Source organism: Pararge aegeria, chromosome 12 (genome assembly GCF_905163445.1).
Source record: "Pararge aegeria chromosome 12, ilParAegt1.1, whole genome shotgun sequence".
Taxonomy (NCBI): Eukaryota; Metazoa; Arthropoda; class Insecta; order Lepidoptera; family Nymphalidae; genus Pararge; species Pararge aegeria.
Genome location: NC_053191.1, coordinates 8,620,172 through 8,647,064, shown reverse-complemented (window position 1 = coordinate 8,647,064; position 26,893 = coordinate 8,620,172). Strand labels below are relative to the sequence as shown.

The window sequence follows — 26,893 nt, the reverse complement described above, 5'->3', positions numbered from 1 at the left end:
AATATAACTAAAATCACATAGCCATTAGTAGGTAACATAGGTTAAGCGTTTATTACTAACTTACTGTAATAAACAATATTATTATTGATGATGAGGTGGCATAAGTACACAACATTAAAGACCTAAAAAATAAACGTGGAATAACTTCGGAATAGTTATTCCACAGAAAAATAAAAAGCTATTTAGTGTCTAATCACGCTCTGAGATTTGAAAGGTGCTGTCAGTTTATGTGTGACAAGACAAAACACTTCGTAACTATTCCCACGCTAAACTACGTTTTGTTGAAAAAACCTTGTAAAAAGTTTGAAGCCTAATAATTGAAGTACCGCGAATCCTTGGATAGTCTTTGTTGCGTTCGAATTTAATAATCTAAAGTACAAGGATAATATAAAAAAAAAACACTTGATCACTATCAAATTCAATCTGTCACATCTGAAGATGTTGGTTCCGATTGATTGTAATAATCAGAAGAGAAAATAGTATTGACTTAGCTGAGTGGGAGACAGATATTAAAACTTATCCTATACCTTCGCTCCGGCCACTCTAGAGCACGCTAAGCCATCAACCCCGCTCTCTACTCATCATCGTCATCCTCAGTCTATTCATTTCCTACTGACTGGCAAAGACATTCTCACAGGCACGCCATGTGATAAAAACCCGGACTGCCAAGTTAACATGCTCCCCGAGGCACGTGTAGCACATAGCACAAATTTCCTAACTTTAGGCTGCTACTGTGAATTTCTTAGTAAATGTACCCAATATTAAACTACATTTTGCATAAGCATTCGAGCCCAGGTTGCTTACTGTTTGATTTGCTATCTGAGTTTACTTATTCGATAACGTGAAAGTTAACTACGTTTTATGGAATTAAAAGCGCACCATCTAGATATAATACTGGGAAACAGTATTGTCACTAGACGACGACGCCCCGTAGTCAAACATACTACACCGAGTAGGCAGTTATCATTATTTGTCAAAACTCGTAAGTCGCAACTCCTACCTTCTCCTTATTGAAATTCCATATGTAAAGATTAAAGCCGATTTGAATTTATATTTTAACATTGCTTATTTATGGCTACCTATATGTATCGGCCACGTTTTGTTTAACATTCAGAATAGAAACTACTTAATTAATTAACATAGCAACATAATATATGTCAACGGCTCCGATAAAAGTGAACAAACCCTATCTAGGAACAAGTATAAAATTGGATGACATTCAAATATTTAATGGACACCCAATGTCTATGATATATAATGGTTTTCTTGTAGGTATGTGAAAAATATTCTATTACGTGGAGTAGTTTAAAAAAATATGTAAAATTGACAGTCCGTGTGACAAATATGTAAAATTATTATATTAAGTGTTTTTATTTTCGATTATCGATTCATAATATACATACCTACTCCAAATGGACAAGCAATTCATTGCTCGATCTATATCTATAGATTCGTTTAATATAACTGTAACTAGACGAATTCTATACATTAAATATTTTTAAAATTTTTGTTGGAGAAAGCTTTAATATTGATAAATAATTTTTCATTGATTTTGTATTTGATTTAATTTTTGTTGGCTATTGAACGGATTATCATGCAATTTCGTACATTCATAGTTGATACTCTAAGTTTCATTCAAAATACTTTTTTCCTCAAAGAACAATTCGAAGTACCTTCAACAGAAATAAAAATATTGGGTTGGAAGGTTGTATAAATCCATAAAGGTTAATAGTTTTAAATTGTAAAAGCATTCTGCAGAAGACACATACACACAATTATCCCCTATATTATACACTTGCGGTATAATTTCTTATCCCCTTAAACTTTATATTTGGAAGGTAAATTCCCTCACGAACTGCATGAAAATTTGCCTCCAAACGGGTAAAATGAGGATTTACAGGTTGTATAAATAGCCATAACATTTATCAAATAGTTGGAAAATCCAAAAGTACACGCCTCATAATCGCATTCATTACAATAAAATTGAGATTATTTGTAAATAATAATTAAACTACATCTAATTATACTGGGAAGAGTAATAGGCTTCTATTCCTCAAAATATTGAAGCCTTTCAAAAAAAAAAACCTTTTAATTAGTTTAAATAATAAAAAGAGATTTAAAAATATGCGTGTTAAAAATAGTGCTTTTTCTCAACATTTGTCTATTTATATTCACTTATAAAAGCAATAAAGAATAAAAAAGTGACATTTTAAGTTGGAGAATCACTCGGTGTGCGTAAACTGACAGTAATATCCACCTCAACGCTTCGCTTATGAGGCGTGCAATTAGGCATTTGCCTTTACCTACTCGTCGCTTTCCTATCGAGGCAAGCGTAGACTACCGCGGAATTACTTCTTAGTTTAACATAAAATACGACATGGACACAGGGCAACACTTTGTAGGTCGTGTTTCTTGCATGCTTGCGAAGTCCTGCTCTGTTAAAAGGCGATGGTTTTCCACTTACCATCGGATGGGTAATCCGTTTGGTTTGTTATTTATTATTTAAAAAAAAAAACTAATTTTACGCGCCAACTTAAAAAATAACAATAAAAAATCTACGTGTAAATGAAAACCGAAATATTACTTCACAGGCTTTAGAAGCACATTATTTAGTGTCTGTGAGATTTATGTGTAAAACCGAAACGCAAAATTTTTTAAGTATACCACTGCCATAGTTTATAATGAAAAAAAATCAGATACAGCCCTAACATCACATTGAAAATTAAAATCAAGTGACTCCTGTCACTTATTTAATCTACTGTTAAGGTTCACGTCGCGTATCGTAGGTTCTATGCGCGTGTCGGTCTTTTATCATTAATAGGGTTGTCAATTGTCAAAAGTAATCACTTAAAATGCTTTAAAATTAGTTTGTATGGAAAAATAAATAAGCTTCTTTTGATTTAATATTTTTTACAGGGTGAACTCTGATGAAATATTCTAATGCACCCTTCAACAGTAAATTACGAAAATTTGGTAACATGTTGTATATCATTTTACAAACAATGTGTACATACACACTTTATAACTCGGTATCGTCGTGGATCTAACACGACTATTATTTTGTAATGTTGTTTTCCAACAAAATCTAATTTTATTACAATTCGAGTTTTACAATACCGACCTATACGGGGTGCCACATTAAAGGGAAAGCGAGGACCGTCGAACTACTCAGTGATTATTTATTTATGCACGAATAGTCAATAACGAATCACGAATAGTATTGAGCTCCTAGGTATCAGCATTTCGTCCAATCTAAGCTTTGGACAATGCATCGAGTCCAAAGCTAAAACTGCTGGCAAAAAACTTGGCATCCTCAACAAAGTTAAGCGCTACTTCACGCCAGAACAGCTTCTAACCCTGTACCAAGCTCAGGTTCGGTCGTGCATGGAGTACTGCAGCCATTTATGGGATGGCTCTGCCAAGTACCAGCTCGATGCTTTGGATTCGGTGGATCGTCGTGCTAGGAGACTCATTGGCAACGACCTTGTAGTCGGTAGACTTCAAAGCCACCGGCGCAAGGTTGCTTGTCTGGCTGTTTTCTACAAGATACATTTCGGAGAGTGTGCTCAGGAGCTATTCGATTTGGTCAAACCATCTCCTTTCTACCATCGAACTGCGAGGCACCGAAAGAATCTGCACCGTTACGTGGTTGAAATACCATCAACACGTACGAAGCGTTTTGCTTCTTCCTTTCTGATCCGCACCGCAAAGGCCTGGAATGCCCTCCCATCTTCCGTCTTCCCTGATACCTATAATCTGGGTACCTTCAAATCAAGAGTGAATAGGCATCTTCTAGGCAAGCGCGCTTCATCTTAGGCTGCGTCATCATTTACCATCAGGTGTGATTGCAGTCTAGCACTTGTCTATATACTTAAAAAAAAAAAAAAAAAATGCAGCTAATTTCATTATTAGTAATAATGTTTCACTACTGTTACACTAAATTTATAAAGTGGGTAAATAATTAAACTTTTGATAACTATAAATTCATATTTGCCAGATATTTATGTTCACGACATTGAGTTGGTGGGTATTTTGATATAAATACGATATGGACTCGAACGATGCAAAGATACCTCCCAGAGTCTCAGTCGTTTATCACTACTCTACAGAGGCTACTCTTCTTGAGTTTAAAGAAACCGTCTTGAGAAATAAACTCGTGATTAATCAATTATATTAGTATTGGCCCGACCTGGAGTTCATAACTCGTGATCTGTAGTCGAATACACCAACCACTAAACCAGCGAGCCAAATACAGTTAATTTGTGTAGTCATTAGATGTAAAAAACTTATAATTATATAATTATTTACTACACGCCTTGTCTGGACTCTAATATAGTTAATGATAATAATTAATTGATAGTGGGTTACCACAAACGTACTGATCAAGGCAAGACGCACTAACACGTTGCATGTAATTCCATACATCATCCAAATAACACAATATGCACTTTTTATGCGATACGACTTATATATCACATTTTTACGATTATACCTACTGTAAGTAAATATAGTTATTTTAATCCTTTGTAGATATACATTAGCTTTAATTATATTACATGTAAGTGTAGGTACCTATACCACATAATATAATACTGAATACGTTTGGTTTTTGTGTTTTAAGTGAATTTCCATTCCGCTTAAGCTAAAGTTTATGAGTTATTTATGTATTCATCTGAGGCGAGGTATAAATTAGGCGAAAACAGGCTCGTAATAATGTTTGGTTTGAATATGGCAGGTTTTTGAATTAATTTTGGACATGATGATAATAATCTATAACGTACTAAAACAAGCTTTTGGGTTCGATAAACTTGTGTTTCTATTTATATCACACTTGCCCTCTTGTCTAAATCAGATGTCTCCAACAAGTACAGTTTTTATTTTCTTTTCATTATCTATACTTATAATAAATCTGTAACTGGAAGATTTCTGTACATTTTATATGTTTTGAAAATTTTGACCGGCGGATACTTTATAATCGATACTGAGTCCAAAACAGATTTTTATTTAATTTTTGTCTGTCTGTCTGTCTGTCCGGGCATCACGTGCAAACTACTGAACGAATTCAAATAAAATTTGCTATAGTTGTAGCTGATATTCCTGGTCAACATATAGGATACTTTTTATCCCGATAAACAATAAGTTTCCTCTGGGAAATGGGATGAAAATTTTTATAAATTTTACTTGATACCTCCGTTAAAATTGAATCTATTGTAATAATTCTTTTTTTATTTGAAAGTGTATATATACTATTAAGCATACATTGTCTAATTTTAATGAAGATCTGATAAATATTTCCGGAGATAAAGGACATAACTCTTTACAGATAACAGCACGTCGCGTCGTAAGGCTTATGGGACAACGATCGAATGCATGCGTACCATCCTGGAATAGCTCATAAGCTTCTTTTTATCCCGGAAAAGCAAACAGCTCCTACAGGATAGCATCGCAATTTTTTCCGCATTTGTCTTTTAAAATCCGCGCAACGGAGTTTTAGATCGACGTGGTTTTTTTTAGATAGGCATAGTTGAAATATTGACAAGCTTTTGAGTTTGTTTGGTTGAACGCGCTAATCTCTGAAAATGCTGTTTCGATTTCGATATTTTTTTGGATTGGTAGTATCAATTAAGGCTGTATAACATCATGCTACGACAAAAATATCCTTTTTGAGAGATTTCGATGCGTGCGATGCGCGAACTGTAAACGTTACGCCAAACGACGGAAATTTGTAGTAAGTATATCGGGATTGTTTCTTTTAAGTTCTATAAACAGTCCGCGACGACATACGACTACTTTTTGAAGTAGTCATTCGCTGACGAAGTCGCGCGGGTCCGCTAGTCCTTAATAATATTAAAAATGCGAAAGCGTGTTTGTTTGTTCCTTCACGCCGAACTAAGCAACCAATCAACATGATTTTTTGCATAGACTTAGTTAAAAGGACGGAAAGAAAAATGGGCTAGGTAATTTTTATCTCAAAATAACAAACGGTTCCCACGGGATTTGTAAAAAAACCGTTACAAACGCGGACGAAGAACGCAGGCTAGTTAACAGAAAATGTTACAAACAAACTTATTAGCTTAATAATTAATGCAATAGTTAAATTAATTATTATTAATTTAACTATTGCATAAAGGGTGATTTTTTTAAATGAAACTTCTTTAGAATCGTTGTGATTTCAAATTCGATGAAACGAAAAAATAAGTAATTAATAGAGACACAAACACATAAATGTATAGAATTCAGATAGAACACATGAGACGTTCTCGAACTCGCATGTGTTTAATGCATGTGTTTGCGCCTGCGTATTAGAACGTTTTATTATAAGTGTGTTGATTGTTGATGAATTTTTATTTGTGGCGCTATTTTCATCTCCTTGATAAATTAATTTTAAAATTATGCCAAAAACTAAAGCTGAAAAAAATATGCGGAACGTGTCCGAGAATTTCGTGCACATCAAATAAAGTTATTTTATGCATTTATAAATATACAGTTTACATGAAGCGACTGTTCAATTTTTCAATAAGTTTTTTAATCAGGGACTTTTCAGAAGTTTCACTTCTACCATGCGTGACTTGCACACAAACACATTTTTTTTTGAGAATTAAAAAATACCAAAATAATATTTTTTAATTATTATTCAACAAATTCAGATACAAAACCCCTGGAAGTGATAGCCTTTTCTCGCACTTGGTCTGTTTATTAACATATGCATGTAATCTCTGTACCGTTCTTCTACTTTACTGATTGCTCATATATTTGATTGATGGAATCATGGTTGAGATTTTTATAGCTAGCTTATAACCAGCTTAAATATAATAGGAATAATTTATTGTCTTGTTGTGAAAGCGTCCGCTTCGATTAAAAAAGCAAAGTCAGCGACTCCAAAAAATATCTCCTGGCTGATAACTGTACTACAAAATGTTTATCATAATTATTTTGAATTTAAGTTGGTTTTATTTTCAAATAATTTTAATACGTTAATGTTTATGAATAAGTTATCCAAAATATACTTTAAATAAACCCCCAATATAGTGTACATTATTTTACTAGTCAATCCTTTTTAATATGGGTATAAAACCATATTGAGGAAGCCGTGAAAAAATAGGTTATCTGCCACTTTGGAGCGGCGGCCATGTTGGACCGATTTCCATCAAACATAGTTAAGAAGAATCGGGATCGGTTCATCCTTCCGGCGAATAGGTACGATGCTACGGACTGACACTCAGGCACGTCTATCTTATGACGCAAAGTCGTTTTTGCGTCTGAGGTTAAAAAGATTTCCTAGGCAGAATAAAGACCGACGTTTAAACATTTTCCTAGCTCTATATAATTTAGTCCTCCTATACGGATATTGCAACATTTTATATATAGACTGAATGGGCGCATTAGTATTAGAGTATGTTGCTGTTTTCTATATGGGTTGAAGTCGTGGGATGAACGACCCTGATTATTTACTATTAAAGTATTTTTTGCGTATTATGTTTTCCTTATTCCGTAGACTTATATTTTTGGCAACATTGTGTGTACAAAGTGTATTAAAATATCGCATTGTTATCCTTTGTTTGCTGTCATTAACAGGCACTGCAAACATGCTGAGTGAAGACCATTTTGGGATCACACCGTTCCTATAATTGTTGTGTAGACTGTAAGTTGTATTTTAATTCTAGTGATGTATATCCAAATTAAAGTTTTTTTCTTTCTTTCTTTCTTTACACTAGTTTCTTACTACCTACGCAGTTATTCCGCAACTAACTTAATTTGTAACCCCCAACGACGGGGTGTTATAAGTTTAACGTGTCTTTGTGTGTGTATCCGTGGCATCGTATTACCCGAACGGTTGAATTAATTTGTTTTTTTTGTTGGAAAGGTGAATAAGTCGGGGTGTTCTTAGCTATGTTTGATAAAAATCGGTCGAAGATGGCCGCCGCTACAAAATGGCGGATTAGATACAAACTTTTGTCACCACTGCCTTAATATGGGTATTAAGTGAAATACCTTGACTAGCAGAATACTGTACGCTATGACAGAATTCAAATCCAAGATGGCTGCCGCCACAAAATGTCGAATTACATTTTTTATTTTCACAACATCCTTAATAGGTATCAAATGAAAGGCCTTGACTAGTAGAATAAAGTGACTAGTAAACACTATTTAAAAGTCGGTGGAATATTTCTTAATATTTCATATTTCAGGTATTGTTTATTTCTTCTTTCAAATTGTTGACGTTTTGTTACAGAATTATAATCCTTATTTTCACGATGCAATGTAATAAACTGTCGTTATAGAATAAAAATTGCTATAAGCGATTGTAGCAAGCCCCCAATTATCGTGTGATCTAACGGGTGTCTTTACAAGCGTTCATATGTCACTATTTAGTCAGCATGTAAATAGGCGAACAAAGATTATTAAGATGCTTGTGGACTGTAGTAATTTATTACAATGCACTACAAATTGCACTCCTTATATTGGACCTCTTTTAAGCTAATCGTTGTCTATGATTTTAACTCGGACATAGTTTTATATATAAAACTATGTACCTATCTCCATTGATTAATCAATACGGAAATTAAGCAAATATATGCTACTTCGTATTTTACCTGTCAACCTAATCGGGAAATGATGACGTTTCTTAGTTAGCCTTGAATTATTTTAAAATGCCAACATCTTGTCTGTTATATTTGTGCATTAGTAATAACCGTAGCCAATAATTTTAATAGATGAGAGAAAATCGGGATTTCTCTTTAATAATGACTAATCAGTAATCTTAATATGGCAGTTTGAGTGCTATCGATATAGGGGATGAAGGAAAAATGATCATCATCATCATTATCATCATATCAACCCTTTAAAAATTAATAGTATGTTTGTATATATATTTGGAACTGCCATTACGATTGAAAAAACTTAACGTAGCTGAACAATTGAGTAAGGTCTGGACTGTCTAGCAGGGCTCGGAAAGCGAAAAAAATATCAAACCGATTTCGGTCATTAACCCCGGTATTGGAATCATTTCGATTTCGGTTTCGTTTTTTTTACCGGTTTAACTTACAAATTTCTTATTTAATTTCCCCCAAACTATTGGAATTAACCGTTTTTGAATCTGAAGCGGCAGGACGTTTAGATGATCATAGTTATTTCATAATATGATATAATTTTTCTTAAATCGTTTGCCTTTTTTTTTTTTAATTAGTCAATAGTATCGTCATTTTATGAGTACCATTATTGTAACAGCGAAATAGCACGCGCCACGAACTAACATAAACTAGCTAGGTTATTGTCGAAGGGCAGGTTGCGCGTCTTGCATAAACCGGTCAATTTAGGTTTATTTGTTGTGAAATCGTTCTCTTAATTATTTATAACGGTAACCTATAGCATTTCGGTTCGTTTAATCATTTAGCCGGTAAAACGCAGAACATTAAAATAAACCGGTTAATAACCAAAGTTTTCCGGTAAATTGAAACGCGTCCCGTAGTTAACAACAGCTAATTTATATTCTAAATTAACTCTTCATTCAGAGCGCCTACCATACATAGTTATAATAGCCATCTAAATGCTATATGCGGCTTTTATTCGGTTAATAAGTAAAAAAAAAACTAAATTTAATTTATACAAACTGTCACAAGGTCATATAAAACTTAATATTTTATTAGCAGAAACAAAGAAAATATAGATAAATACCGCGTAATGTGTTCGTCATATAAATAATCTCGACGCGGAACGGAAATCCAACTGGTGGCCAGTTGGTATTATAATAAATAATGTACCATAGTTGTTTACGATTTGCAAATAAGTTAGTAACATGACTACTAGCTCTCGTGATATGGATTTTTTTTAGTGAAAAAAGTAATCTAAACTCAATATTTTTACTAGACAATTTAAAAAAAATTAATTCTATTTCATCAAGAAATAAAAAATAAATCGAGATTTACTCTAACTAGATGTTCACTAAACCATTTCCAAGCGTCTTTATTTAAGCTTGACCTTGAGATGATGATGGTTAGGTATTTCTTAGGCCCGTATTAATATACCGATATCGAGCTGTAAACAGGTTCAACCTTAAGCATAGATTGACCGATACTTGAGAACCTGTTCTTAGCTCGAAGCGTAGTATTTACAAGGCCATAGGACCAGGGTTGGAACCCTGCCAAGACAACATAATATATGTGTTATTTACACCGTCACGGCACTATAACGCAAAATATATGTAATTGATGCATAGAATTTATAACAGCCTGTAATTGGTTCTGATTGAATAAAGAATTTTGGAAATGATAAGATTTTTCAAAACTGACATTCGAAATTGTTTAATACAAAAACGTTACAGGCGTTTCAGGGTGTTGCATGAGGCGATTAAGGGAATAATGTAAAGGATGACAGGCAGCAGCGTCCTCTGCGCTACTACTATCTACTGCGATGGCAACTCGTCTGCCCGGCGTTGTGGTTATGGGGCAAATCTTCCCGTTTGTAGAGAACTTTAGTCCAGGTTTTAGTATGAAAATTAAGCTTAATTTGATATAGTCCGCAAAAAGCAGGAGAATCTGTATGGTGTGATTTATAATTTCTTCAATCCTTGTACTCCACACCAAACAGATCTTCGGCAATGTAACCTCTACGCACGTTTCGCTCCGAAACCGGAGATGTTGACTTTACAATGAATAATTGTTACTTAACAATTATTTACTATTAGAATTATTGAAATTTGACGGCCGGTTGGCGCAGTTTGTAGCGATCCTGCTTTCTGAGACCAAAAACGTGTGTTCGATTCCCACAACTGGAAAATGTTTGTGTGATGAACATGAAAGTTTTTCAGTGCCTGGGTGCTTATCAGTATATTATAAGTATTTATGTATTTTATTCATTAAAAAATATTCATCATTCATCTTATCAGCCCAAAAGTAAGCGTAGCTTGTGTTATAGGTATCTATAACATAAGCTACGCTTACTTTGGGGCTAGATTGCGATGTGTGTATTGTAGTGATATATTTATTTATAATTTATATTTATTTAATTCTCTTGTTCGCAAATCTAAAATGCTAAACTAATCCAAATAAGCAAGTCAGTGCTATACTTTTCTATCGGAATTATTTCCGTAAAAAAGGAATATAACCACTACATATTATCATAGCAAATTTCCAATAGGTAGCAGTTGATAGTTGTAACGAACTGCAGAATCTACCCTCTTCTCGTTATTCTAGCTCTTATCCCAAAATATCCAGGGCCGGCACATCATCTCAAGTCATCCGTCTTGAAGATAGACAGAAAGACTGGGTCTCTTTGTCGTGTCAGATTTATTACGACCGTCCACCGATCTGACGTCAACGTCTGACGTTTTGTAGGGGGAATAACCTTTCGGTTCAAAGGTGTAAGCTCGTAATTCCCTTTTTAAATGTTGCAAAGTTAGTAGTTAGTAGACCCAATTAAGAATTTATCACGTTGGGGCATTCCTTACATCATTTCCCGTATTTCCTATTACTAAGTGCGCGAACACATGCTTAGGCCGTAATTGCACAGATGCAGGAAGGATGGACCTACTTGACAGTCGAACCATTGAGAGAAATGAATGGTTTGGCAGTCGAAGCAAAGCGTACGATGTAGCAGAGTATGCCTTTTTTACCTTTGTTATTATATACTAAATGTTGCCCGCATTATTCTTCGGTTTTTGAAAATCCCCAGGGAATATAAACAGTCCCTCTCCTAAAGGCAAAGATTCCTTATACTATCCAAGATCGGTTAAACGATCGAACGAAGGCTGTTCACGGATACTACCGAGCGAGCGTTAGAAGGATAAAAGTATCCTATGTCCAATGCCCATCTCAGGGAAGAAAGCTACATATGTATTACACACACACACACACACACACACACACACTTTTGCATTTATAATACTAGTATGGAAGTATGGATACCAATAAAACAGAAATAGGAATACTTTATGCTATAGGTACACATTTATTATTTTAATGATATGATCAAATTTATTCATCATATAATTTTTATTAGTTACCGGTGGTTGCCCATGACTTCGTCCTCGTACAATTCGCAATACGCCTAATTTTCCCGTACAAACTCCAGTATTCTACATCATTTAGGATCGTCTTAAAATCCAAAGGCATACCGTTATGATACATTATTATATGAGTTGAGTATTCTTATTTTTGAGACTTTAAACGGTCAAAACAATTCCGTGAAATATATCGGAAACATGTAATAGAAAAAAATCTAAATTCTTTAATTCAAGTAGGCCTATGTTATCAGCACTTTTGAAACGTTAAGTCAGTCTGTTTGTGGTAACTCTACGACTGCAACGGTTTTCGAAAGGCACATTCTACCGAGAAGAGCCGGAAGAGAAGATAAAAAAAAAAAACATTCGGGATGTTTTTTTCGCGTACACGTTTAAATATAAGTTTTAGTATCTATTATATGAATATATATATTTTTTTTAAATATCGAAATAGTCGAATATGTTTTTGATCTATCTTTTTGATGAGATTTTCTTAACAAAATAATAGAAATTATTTCAAAATCTCACATCTACCCGCGAACTGTGATATTTTAATTTTTTGAGCTCAGTCAAACATGGAATTCATCTCCCACAAACCTATAACATTTAAGACAGTCAAAATCTACCGGCCGTACTATTATAGGTCCTTCAAAATCAGGGACCGAGAGTGCCATCATCTTCAACCACAGTCTGATAATCTTCCTAACCCAGATCCTTAGGGTGATAAAAAGTTAAATTTTGCCATTACTACTTGTATTTCGTAAATTTTAAAGTCTTGTTGAGTTGTATCTGTATCCCAGATAGACCCAAACAAGACTTATAATGTGTCAGATATTTATTAAATTTGTTGCAAACTAGTTTGTTATAAACTGTTATTTAATTAAAGTACTACTTGTTAATTGTTATAAACTTATATTTAATTTACGTATTACTGAAAAGTTTGATTGGACTAGTCATTAAAATAATTTAATACGTGTATGTTTTAAGGAACGCGGGTAGTTACCTACTAGCTACACGTGTGGTTTTTGGCATTGAGATAAATGGCCGCGTAACTAGTCTACTACTAGTAACTATTCAGGGATACATGTTGGCCGTAACAACCATAACCCTTTCTGATTAGCGTATAGTTTTACAATCGTCGATTCTAGTGTAAAAATAGGGCTTACTTGTTAAATATTTATTGGTAAAAACTAAAATATGTATTCAGATTAGCGCCTGCAAACAAACAAACGCATCGAACTGACTTAAATCATTGATATAAAAGTACGTAATAATAATACATTATTTTTTTAATTTCGCGAATGAACTACATATGAATGTATGTAGGGTAAACCCTGAAAGTGTATTTGTCATGTAGGTCAAGATGAAAATGCGTATTATGATCGAAAGGTTCGAAGAATGCGTAGTTTTATTCTTATAGTCTTTTCCACCTCGTGAACTAGTTTACCTTCGTAAAATCTTAAATTTGGAAATAAAACTACGCTATTAAATTTTGAGGTTTGCGATGCTTCATTACGAAAGATGAAAATAATTGTTGCTATTCTTCAGAGTTCAGATAAATATTGGGTTATATCTCCAACCCTGTGTGAATGAATTGAAAAATTGCTCTTCATTGAAGTGTGACAAAACACTGAACTAATCCAACGCTATTCCACGTTTGGCCTTATACGACTAAGCACCATTCCATACAAGAAGTTGTCTCCGGTAAGCAGTAACTCCTCCCGATGATAGATAACTGATGAACATAGGAATTGCTATCTATCTGTACGTTATTAAAACCTTAATACCCACCTATGGATAGATTTTGATACTTTAGTAAGTTAAAACCATGGATAGTTAGGTTTTTGAAAACGGCTGAAAATTGACATCTTTTTTTTCGGACTGATTCGGATGAGGTTTTGCCAGGTACCATCACCCCCTCAGTATATTAATAGTCCAGTACACGCTGTCACAGGCTCCTTTTCTCATTGACCTTATAGAAAGAAGATAGTTTGACCCTCCAGTATGAGTCGAGGGGGTTGACGGCTTTAACGAGTAATTTAAGATGTTACCCGGTATTGATAGCTTTACGTGCTCTCCAAGGCAAGGAAGCAGGCAACCTAATTTCCAAATTACTGACTTATACTGAGCCGTAATCAACCGTGCTTACTCGATAAATAAGGCGATATACGACGAATTTTATCAGCGAATATAGAAGACAATAAGACAATATCATAAAATGGGTACCCAGTGGATATGGGATACAATTTTACTAAACGTATAAATACGTTTTCTGATCAACGCGGCGTGGTAACTATACTGTCTAGTAATGTAAATATGGCCTCTCATTATGTACTATATAGCAGCCGGAATAAGATTGTCGCACTTAAAAAATAACAGAAGAAGCCTGCTATAGTGCAAGGCCATTGAATGCATTTAAGTATAGTAACTTTACATATATGTAACAATAAGATCAGTAAATAGCATTTGTAAGCCGTTGTCAAGTTTAACTCGTTATACTTGTTTTCCAACAGCTGAAAGGGCGTCTAAGTGAGGCCGCACATACGCTACATACGGCATACGCTACATGCATGTGTTAGGAAATAGGGAATTACAGCACTTTATCTATGATAAACCCGATGATTATATTAAATATATCAACAAATCATAGTTTGTATACTCATTGATAATGTATTGAAAATAGAATAATGGACTTTAGTAGACTGTCAAATAAAAGTATAGGATCTATGGCGGGGGACGCGAGTTTGACAAGATAGATTGGCGGCAAAGAAAAGTGAGGACGGATTTAAATTAATGAATTGAGAAAAGGAGATTAAGTAAAGTATTGTGGATAGAACGTTACAAATTGGGTTGAGATGATTTATAATGGAAACGATACACTTAACGAAATATTGTTGTGGCGAAACAAGTCGTATGTACTGGTGATGGAGTTGTTAAAAGTTGTTGGTACTATGGTTGTACCTGATGTTGCATTAGATAAGTATATTTGACTTTGGTTTATTTAGGTATCATATATGGAGCCCTAGCATAACTTTATACCGACAGTTTATGTAGCAGAGGTTGCTCTATACAAACAACTTGTTCCAAAAGTCCTGATGTTATAAGTGATAATAGTGGTTATGTTTTACCTGTCTTAAAATATGTCTTGTATCAAAGGGCCTAGCGTTATTACATATGACAATGTTGTAATTGTGTTTATAAGTTGTTTTAATTGATTGAATAAAAGAGCATACCGTTGCTCTTTTGAGTTTCTTGCCAGTGGTCTTCTCTGCCGAAGACAGCATTCCGAACTGGTAGTAGAGTCATTTGAAGGTAACAAGTAATATGAATTATAGAGAAGCCTAATATACAGTATTAGAGTCAGTCCAGTTGTTTTATTTCACTCCTTGGGAAGTCAGGTTTATAGAGTACAGACCCACAACACTGCTCTAAAGCAGGTTGGTGGGATTTAATGATGTCTTTTATAAAATTAAGACTTTAATAGGAAGGAAGAATAATAGACATGAGAATAAATAAGTACTGCTAAGAAACTAGGTATTTAGCTTCAATAATACAGTTAATTAATGAAAGATCTAAGTGCCATCCTGAACATTGTGGGTATTATAGTGAATATCTGAATACCTTGGCCCTCCATTCTCTATATTTTTTTAGCACATGCAACATTTACGACGCCACAATACCGACGGCATTTTAATTCAACTTAAACAACACATAATGCACATATGACAAACAACTGTTAAATCTTTCAGCACGTCGATCTCGTCAAATTATACAATTGCACAATTACAACTACTGTATATATTAATACGGCAATAAAAGAGAAAAAAAAATGGATTTTACGTCATCCTTTTAATGAAACCTGATTGAATTTGTCGCTAGAAAAAATACTTTAACCCGCTTGTTGCTGTTATCAACGAGTGTGTGATTACCTATCTATGGGTTTTAGCCATCCGCTGCTACAAACTTAATCTTAAGTCTTTTATTTATCTTTCATTTTTAAAGCGTTGTTTCATCGCACGCGCCACAGTAAGTGATCGTGTGCGTTATTAAGTAGGTGTAGCGCGATTGTCGGCATACCACAAACTGCTCCCGCTACGAACGAATCCTTGATGTGCGTGCCTGCACGCAGAGATAAGCGAAAACTGAGGCGCGCCACAATTGTCTTAATACAAAAGCATGTCCGGTGTGCGGCCTGACTAAGAGTATCTTATAATAAGTATCAAGTCCAAGGCTTGATCTGGACATTATACGAAATAGTTGCAACCACCAAAGATGTACGTGCATTTGTGCCTTTATTTCAAACAGGAAATATTTTTCTAAAGTAACTAGCATAGTTTAATCCCATTAAGTTTTTCTAATCACCTTTACGTTGCGTTTGGCCGGTATTGGCTCGGCTGTACATAAATACATATACTAATTATATATTTATATTATAAATGCGAAAGTTTGTTTGTTTATCCATCTCTTTAATATCTGCGGCCACACCAAAAAGACGAATAAAGGATACTTTTAAACCGGGAAAATAAACCCCTAAAAGGGGCCTACCGTGCCGTTTTTACTTATTTAATTAATAAAGGTATTTACACAAGGGTTATTCATGGGTGAAGCCGCGGGGCCTTGGGTATAGTATCCAATATATAGCTTATTCTCCTTGAGTAATGAGAAAATTATTTCTAGGCCGGTCAATATACAGGCAGGTTTGACTAGATTAGAACTATTGTGATCCTTAGCAGATCTGTGTTAGTAAAAGTCTTTTGAATTACATTTCTTAAACTAGTTCTTAGGTAGTTTTTTGATTGCTATCAGTTTCAATGTTACTTGTAGGATATTTATTTTGGCATGCAAAAGTTATTTTTAAAAGTATTGCGGATATCAGGATATTTATAATTACTTTATTCAATAGGTGTAAAAACAGCACCGTCATTAGTTTATCATTAAGGTACAAAATAAATCATTGTTTAAATTTAAGAAAAAAAGGGTTGGACAAAAAATAAACATACAATACCATGGGTGTGAGCGTGCTTTGACTTTGCTCAGACCAAGTTGAAACCGTGGAAATGAGACCGACTTATGTCGGACATTTGTCTCGTTTTAACCATTTCTTAAGTCCGAGGAAATTCAAAGTACATCGTATAACGTTCTACGTTTATCTACGTTTACTTCTTCTCAGAATGGCTCTAGATTTTAATTTTGTTTTTGGGATAGGTATATTATTTGTGAATTTGAAGTTTGACCTACGGACAAGTTCATTTTTAAGCAAGTGAGGAGCATGCTAACCTTATAATTATTTAAAATTTAAATAGAATTATGGCATGCACACATATTATAATAATATTTAATTTAATACCTCACTTAATTAAGTAATTAATGTAAGAAATCTTCGCCTGAGATATATTCGTCCGGTTTATATTTAGCAATTATTTACAAGCGGTTAGTATTATTTTTAAAATTTCAGCAAGAAACCAACATCAGTAATAGTTGACTTTTAAAAGCAAGAATCTGCCCATTTCTTTTTTTCACGCAAATAATGTCTTAAGACTAAATTATTAAAATCTATAAATCCGCAAAAAAATTAAAGCTACATATACTTGGTAACCATTACTATCCTCTTAGTACATTCGCGTGAGGTAAATACAGTGAGTGAGATATTATATCTGAGGGGTCATATTTCGAAACCCAATAAGAAAATTCCCACTATGTTCTTGCGCGGGTAAATGACCCTAGTAAAGATAAAGTTCTTCATTATTCTCTAATTTTAGTTAAAGTGCTCCTTCTATTGCCTTTAAATTATAACACTATTGTAAAATTTTCAAAAGATTTAAAAAATTACGCTCAGTAGGAGATAGCTGAAATAAATATTGGATACTCATTAAAAATGATTAATGGTTTCGACGTTTTAATCCTAACCCGAAACCTTTAATGTTTTGCTGTGTGCTCGAAACATGCCATGATTTTTGTTTTAATTTCGAAATGGTCATAAGAATCTAGTATATTTTATAATTTATTAACCGGCTTGTTATAATACACGATATTGTATAATATAGAGAAAACGATGCAGCGGATATAAAATACAATACGTTGAACTTCGGTGATATGTTGTGTTATTTTAATCTAACGATTCATATATTCTATATATCTTGTTTGAAGCCGGTAATATTTTCAACTTAATATCTATATTTTATCCGTCTATTTATCTATAAATAGAAAAAAGAATCGACGTGCGTGTCTCGCAAAAACTAGAAAATGGCTGAACCGATTTGAATAATTTTATGTTTGGCACAATAATGTGGTGGTTTAGAAAAAAATTAATGTAGGACATTACAAAACGAAAATTGGAAAATTGAAATTACGTTTTTGTTCATGGGAATTTCCACTTGGAATTCCTTTTTATATTTACATCGAGCTTTAGGTGAACCCAAGTTGGTCACCAAGTGGGTCATCAGGTTTTTTTATAATTACGTATTTTCTTATGTTAACTGTTTTAGAATATTATTAAAGTTTCATAAATATGATTGTTATATTACGATACATTTCCGTAATTAGAATTCCGTATGTATCTACTACATTTTCTACGTCTATATTTGTTTGTTATATATATTATTACAAGGTTATACAAAAAAATTAATAAATCCTACCTTATTTTCGCCACAAATATCCTGAAAATTTCATTAAATATCACTGGATAGCACTTTGTATGTTATATATTATTAACGATTAAAGGAGATGTAATACGAAACTCTGCTGTTGTCCGTCGAGTTGTAAAAAAGCTGTTTAAGCAGATCTTGTTTTTTGTTAAAACCCATTATTATTACTCGTCAGTCAAACTAGGTGATTAATCCATTAACACAGCTTTAATTACCGAAAACTTCTTGAATTATCGTACATATATATAAATATAAATATATTTATTTTTATCATATTCCACGCGCGTGCTGACATGTACTTCTTTCAAAGAACCTCCAACGAATATAATGCTACAATTACGACTATTTAATAAAACAAGGCTACGTCATGCTAATTATGCTCCATTATGAATGATGAACATTCAAAATAATTTCATAATGGGAGGTTTGATAAATTCCATTTTAAACTTTTCAAGACTGATTAGAATACAACCGAGGATAGGTACGAAATTTTATATACTCTATAGGTATGTGAATAGGTCGCAAGGTGTATAGGATATACCGCTTGGTGATAAAGGTGACAAAGGATAAACATCCTATCCACTTAAATTTTTTTTAAGTATTTTTTATTTTTGTGCATCGATTCCAACCTCACACAATCGTTATTCGTACATTCGTAATTTTTTATCTAACAGCTAAAACATACACTAGAAATCCTTACTAATAATTTAATTGCGAAAAAGCGTTTGTTTGTTTTTGTTCTTCAGACCATTTTTGGCATAGAATGGACACACAAAACTGAATGCATCCCAAGGATATTTTAAAAAACCAAAATAAACGCGGGCAAAAGCTAGTAAATAATGTGGCAAAACAACGTTTGCCGGATCAGCTAGTAGGTCCTATAAATAACTATATTGGTGTCAGGATCAATTTTTTTCACAAAGCACAGCTAGTCGTTTTAAGTAAAATTTATTATACAGTGTTTATTAACCTCCTTTCTACTAACGGATTCGCATTTTATTTTTAATCCTATATTTTTTACAGTTTTACTGTCATGGGTAAGAAAGTGAATGATTGCTTATGTGAAACGTAATAGTTAAGGTGTGTTTACACCGACCTTGTGATTATCATATTGGAATTATCGCCATTGTTGTTATTCGTTGAAACAGTGGCAGTCTTGCATGAAATGATTTTTATTTTAGCCGTTAGCGGAAGAGTGTCCGTGAATTGCAAAGTAAAAAGTATTGCGATTATTATTTATGTCTTAGTTAACTGGTTGCCTAGTTGTAAGTCCTACGGCTTATCTTGCAGGGGGACCGAATTCACATACCGACACGTACTATATTCCTGTGCCGAACTAAAACAAAAAATAATGAATTGGTTGAACCTAGCAGTAGTAAGGAGTTCTCTGGCCTAAGCTGCACTCATATGGTGGCCAAGAACTGAACTTATAACTATCTAGCAAGAACTACAAATGTTTCAACGACAAGCATGTCTAGGCTACATGAGTACGACACTGACATACTGCCGCCTCCACTTACATATCAAAAAGAAGGCCACAATCGCAGACTCGTAGACTCAAAACCCCAGAGGACATACCAAACTCCTGGAGGATGTGTACAAAAGGCAACAAACAACAAGACTGGAAATGCGACGGTATAAGTAAAGGTTACATGCATATTAAAGGGCCGATATAAAATAAACATAGAAAAATAACAAAGCAGCAACACAGGACTAGACACTATTGAAGTAAACAGAGATTGTTATAAAACCAAAACAGGCACATGAGCCGGTGTAGTCTGCCCAGACCTAAACATTTAGATCAGCTACCAACTTGGTATAAACAACTCAGTCTTTCAAGCAGAGTATGTCGCCATCATCACTGCAGCATGGCAAGCAGACAGGTAATAAACAGTAAAATAAACATAACTCTGACAGCAAAACGGTTCTCCGTTCTCTGGCTAGCCGCAGCACAACCTCAAAACTCTACACGACTATCACAACGCCCTAGAATCACTCGCTGCCTCCAACGACATTACCCAAACGTGGGTCAAGGGGCACGCCGGGAACCCAGGTATCGAAGCAGCAGACTCACTAGCTTGCCAAGTCACAACACTGAAGGTAGTAAGGCCAGAACCTATCGTACCTATTAAATTTAGACATAACATGGTCACATGAATATATACGAAGGGAGAATTCCAAACTATGGGCCAATGCAACAGATTGTAATAAAATAAACTACTCCGCCTGGACAGAAGTAAACTCAGAAAGATGGTTGGCCTAATGGCAAAGCCCTTTAAACAAACATCTTTCGTCTTTCAAGCGGCGTGCTTACGTGCGGAAACTGCCAAGAGGAAGAAGAAGCTGTACCTATCTATTTTTTCGGAGTTATGTGGGTTTCAAGCAATTAAATGCCATGGAACATAAATCGAGGATACTTGCATGCCTGAGAGTTTTCCATAATTTTCTCAAATTCGGGTGAAGGCTACTACGTTAGGATCCGCACTTGGCCGGTAAGGTGGACTGTCTACAATCAGCCAATAGACTCCTCTTAGAACAGTCTGATAGGAGACCATTGCCCTGTAGTGGCCCGTTAATATCTTATATGTTCTTTAGTATGTTACAAATTTGCATGTTTTCTGTATTGTTGTAATTTGGATTTTGACGTATAAAAACAGATGAAACAGGTTTGTCTGAAAGACCATAAATGTATAAAAGAAAAATGACTCCATGGGAAGTAATTTTTCTTTATATTTTCTCATGAAAATATACATGTTTTATTATTTTAAATTTGAATTCCGTCGTATCTCATGCCCCTCCGTTTGTCTAGAATATTGATCTATGCGTCGCACGATTTGCCTTATAGACGAGCTATATTCTATAATAATATGATTTATATTGTTCTCACGTTTATCCAAGCAAATGGAGTTGGAAAAAAACACTGAGATTGAAATGGAATTCGTATTATTTACATATGTAAATAAAACGAATTCATATTTAATTATAGCTGATGTATTTTGTGCTCAGATTAAATTATCTAAAATTGTAATTTGAAGAACCGCTCCTACTACCCACTTAGTAACTAAGTTAAAACATATCATGATCTGATCTTCACTTAATTTACAGTTATTTGTTTTTTCGTCAAATTTATGAATTCAAGGATAATAATCTTCGTTATAAAAAATCATGTATTAATAGTGAAAATTGACATAAAATAGAATTAAATCAAAAACTATTATATCGGAGGAGTGACAAAAATTTAAGAGTTCAACTGTTAACTTTTTTACAGTTTGATTGAACTTCACAGTACTATACCAGCAAAGAAAACGAGATAGTGTGTCTTAATTTAAACCATGCGTATATCACCATAATGTGATCGTCGTAACCGTGTTTCTAAGGAAATTTATCTTAAACAGTTATTTCTCTGTGTTTTACTGGTGTCCCGATTTTGGGTTATTTAATTGTTTAATATTTGCATTAGTTATAAATTAATATCTATCATAATATATATATATATTATATTTCAGAGATAAATATAAAATTTTATTCTTTGTTGTTTTGTACTGTATGATATTTTTATTTTTATTAAAAATCACTGAACGGAAAATTTCACAGATCATTTAAAATATAACATGATTGGAGTTTTTTTTTAATTTATTTAACTATTATAATTTTTATGTTCATTGTTTTGGCAACTTACAATTTTAATTTTTTCCATAATTTAAATATCTATTTACTCTACAGATTCTATTTAAAAAAAATATATATATACTCACTTTTAGAATTAGATCGGTAATCCGTAAGCATGCACGATCCGTAAAAACGTAAACAGAACACGCGCAACGCACTGCATTAAAACTATTAAAAAAATAATCTCAACAATGCGCGCAGGATCACGACTCCTTACAGCACTGGTACTGCCGGCGTGCTGCCTCTAGTTTTATTTATTGAAGTTATCGCGTTGATACTCTTACCCTGACCTCTCTTTCATGATCAAGTTCAGCGTAGGCTAGTCGATATATTGACGTCACAACTCACAACCCAGAGCGCAGCGTACGAACGCATTGCTTGCGGAACGGCGAGTATATCGGCGTTCTTACCGGCGCTAATCATCAATAAAAATGTTAAAACAACTGTTTACTGTGGGTTTTTTGCGTAACAACTATATTATTGTTAAAGTGAGGCGGAACTTTTTCCTATGGAACCGATGTTGTACGAAAGAAACAAGGCCGCTTAGTTTACTTAGGTGAAATTGCTAGCTTTCCGTCGCTAGCGTTATAATTTCGGAGTTAAGTGAAGAAGTAACATAAAAAACACTTATTTAATGTAAATACGAACCCATGGCAAGAAATTCATACAATATATTTAATTTTAATTTCCTACAATAGCTTTAGTAATGTTGATAGAAAGCAATTTTCATAAATAATGTTGCCTGCTTTATATTTGCTAGGTTTAAATATACGAATTAATGGTTTTCGAGTAGATATGAAAATAAATATCACTATTCGAATTATTATTGCTACCGATCATATAATATTTTTTTGTTTCAAACATTTAATGTTTCGTGATCCTTTAATATGTTGAATGCAGAAAATACGCTGATATTACCTACACCACATTTAAAAGGTTAAATTTAAATGGAGTCTTTTGATTGCATTCTAAAACCCTATATGTTTTAAATATATGCGGTTTTAAGATGACAAAAATACACGAAACCTGCCTAAAGAAGTGATAATTTTTTATTAAAAGTATAACGATATAATAACCACAGCATCACCTACCATTAAGAAATTGCAGCTAGAGGTTTATTTGTAAGAGAATGAAAAAATGTCTATAGAGTATCGAAGACGAGAACATGTTTAAGTTGTAATCAACAGTTTTTACTTTTGTACGGTATGTTTCCGGTTGAGATTCCCAGTAGTTCTTTAATTTAATGACTGTTATGCCAGTATTATTTTTAAGTTTTTATAACTATAAGATTAGCGGGTTTTTGGGTTGTTGGATTTTTTGACAATCAAATTAATAATAGTTGTGTAGCCTACATCTGTGTTGTGTTATCTATAAAACAATATTGCTGTGCTTTAATTAACAGCTGGACCGATTTGAATAAATCTTTTTTTTTGTTTTCTTTGTCTTGATATTGGGTTAAATTGAAAAGAAAGGAAATTTAGGAAAAGCTAAATGTCAAGATATCAAAAATCGCTATTTTGTATGGGAATAAGCAGTTGCTATCTACGTAAATTACGTCAAAATCGGTGCGGCGCAGCGGGATCGAAAATTGGATCAAATGAAATTTTAATTTTATAATTTTATAATAAATTTTGCCACCCATTATCTTAATAAAAATGAGTTTTTTCTTATTATTTCAGGTACCAAAGTGCACTACTTCTGCATAAATTAGGATGCAGCGAAGTTGAAGCGTCAATTAATCATGAGGGACTATTTATATTCAAACTGCCTCACAAGGTAAGGCTCAGAGAGGTGATCAACCGACTACCAACGTTCTATTGGAAGTTCGAAACGTTCGAAACGTTCTTCTATGTAGTCGATAGAAATTTACCATCGCCATCTCCCTACTATCTCTTAAAGCAGTCATCACCGTCATATAATCATTATCATTCATCATCTTAATTATTATTTCAACCGCCTACTGCTTGGCATATGTCTTTTGTAGGGAGTTCCAAAATCCACGATCCTGGGCCGCTATTTCCAGCGGCTCCCTGCGACTCGTTTGATGTTGCCTGTCCACCTCGTTGGGAGCCGACCAACGCTGCGTTTTCCGGTGCGGACCAACACCGATGTTCACCAAAGTTCATTGGTTCTCCGAGCTATGCGCTCCGTATTGCCACTTCAAAATAAATACTTTGACGTCTTTAAAAATTATGCTTTTAGTAATTTAGTTAGATTTAAGTCTAATATGGAAGCGCGATAATCTATTAGATATTATTTTTAATTCCGTGGTACGGGTTTATTAAAACTGCTATGTCGGCTTCTACGCGGCATCCTACTAAAACGTTTAATTGTTTGGGATGAATCGCCTTTCCTTTTTAAGTCAATATAGAAATTAGAAAATCCCAAATTACCTCGCCTCGAAAACAAACCACTGACCTCCCGTTCCTCGTGTATGACGTCATGAAAAATCCAATATGGCGGATATGGCATAATGAATACGCCTAGAATAAAAATGTCCTTAACTGCCTTAAATGCATACCGTGCGTAAAGCATCGGTTAGGAAAAGTATGTATCGCATATTTTAACTCATTATATTTACCACTCGGAGGATGTTGCACCTCTACCCCTTACCTACTAACAAACATTGCATGAAGTTAAGCAATGTCTTATTCTTCAAGATGTCAAATCACTGATGATAGACAGAGAACAATGTGTAATTAACACAATTTATAATACATTTTATTAAGTAAGGTCCAGTGATTAACTTTTTAGCAATAATTAAAATAGTTTTCCTTTCTTGTTGTTTGTGCTTCATGCCTTAAAGAGTGGAATGCCCTTACGACGTCCGCCCGCTTTTCAAGGCTAGAATAAATAATAGGCATCTTATAGATAAACGTATTCTTCCTTAAATATTACCCACCTACTGTTTTGATGGTCGCTTTATGGTTTTTTTTTGCATCGTATCTAATCTGTTTAGGGCATTAGAAAGCACCAGATAAAGTAAAAACAGGTATATAATAAACACGTAAAATGTGAGTTTTAAAATTTATATTCTACTACAACAATACAATTCTATTTAAATTCTATCTCATTTCTGTTATTAGGTAAATTTATAGTACCTACTCTCCCTTAAATTGCGCATATTTGTACAGTGGAATCTTCAATAGCTAATGTTTTTAGATACTAAATACATTATTGTTTGCCATACAAAATCTAGCAGAAAAAATGTTCGATTTTAATACTGATGCTTATCTGTGGAGTGTTTAAAAATAGTATAGTATATAACTTGTAACATGTATTTCCTTATTAAAAATACTCACTTTTATTGCTTTCCGGTCGTTTCGGATATTGCCTTTTACTTGTAAATTAAAGAAAATAAACTCCTAATTACCTAGTGTTTTTTGTTTCATGGACACTTTTTGCTATATTATTCAAATCCTTTTAAATATCGAGGAGTTGAAAAGTTGGGTAGTTCTCATTAATTCTATAGAAGATGCCGCCGTGAGACAAAATCACGTTCTATCTTCTTATTGGTGTATAAAATATAAAATTGTTTCTTAAATGGTTCTATAGAACTTCTTTCGCGCGCTACCTCTCGCACCAAAATGAGCGGTGTTTTGGATTATATGTAATGGATTGCCTAGAGACTTTAAGTGATTAAAAAAAATCACTGATAGAAAGACAAATTTCAGCTTGTAACATACTTACACTTTGATTTATTTCAGTAATAGTATATGCTTGCAACTCGAAATAATGGCATTTATAAAGCAATCTAGAAGAAAACGTACTAACGAGCTGCTTTATTTCCGTGTGCTGACTGTCAGTCACATATAAATACTATGTACAACAATATAAAAATGTTAATATTGATTAGATCTAACAACCCACCTAAAGCTAAAAGAGCCATATTAAAATATTATTAAGTCTGAAATAATCGTTATTTTCAATCGTCTTTAATAGGTATAGAATATGAATACTTAACAAAACTTTTTATTTTTATAGTTTCCTTTTGACAACGCAACGTGATAACATTTTTGTAAATTCATATCTCTACCACTGCTGGACGAAGTCACATATAGTTGGTACTATAACTTTTTATTATCACGGTGTTTATGTGACCACGTAAACAAACTTTTAAGAATTAACGTGAATGAAACCGTGGGGAACTTAGGTTGAACGTTAAATATATCTAATAACACTGTGTATCTATAGCAATGGCGAGAGATTTCTGTTATTTGTGTTGGTCGTTGAGGAATTCCGTCTCCTAGGTCCGAAGATCTTCTTCTCTTAAATCCACACAACAAACCCAAAATAATTTGTATAAAAATACGTTGCTTCTTTTTTGTAAACTTCAATATTAATTTTACCTAATCGCAATGGCTTTAGATTGTTTGCACATTCAAAAATAAAACTTTAAGGAATGTAATTAGTAAGGGCAATGTCCACTTTAGGCTTGGCGTTAAGTCGTCGCCACTTTTTTCTGGCTGTTGCCTTTCTAGTTCACTCATGTGGGGGGCGAGCTACTGCAGCCTATATTTGGTCGGCACATCTCATGAGCTATCTTTCGCGTGGACACTGGGTGGCACTTTGCAGGATGTGT

The 26,893-nt window shown here is 33.9% G+C and overlaps 2 protein-coding genes across 3 annotated transcripts in view; one reads left to right on the top strand and one right to left on the bottom strand.

Annotated features, from left to right (window-relative positions):
• LOC120628068 (glucose dehydrogenase [FAD, quinone]-like) overlaps positions 1-22,511 on the bottom strand; it is a 28,407-nt gene extending 5,896 nt beyond the window's left edge. The window contains exon 1 of one of the 2 annotated variants that reach the window (XM_039896272.1): positions 22,398-22,511. The gene's annotated coding sequence lies outside the window, so the exon portion shown is untranslated. Of the gene's footprint in view, positions 1-18,633; positions 18,795-22,397 lie in introns of those variants that run through there. The other variant, XM_039896274.1, reaches the window with a different exon arrangement.
• LOC120628077 (flotillin-2) overlaps positions 1-26,893 on the top strand; it is a 295,888-nt gene that overhangs the window by 44,065 nt on the left and 224,930 nt on the right. The gene's annotated exons all lie outside the window — the stretch shown is intronic.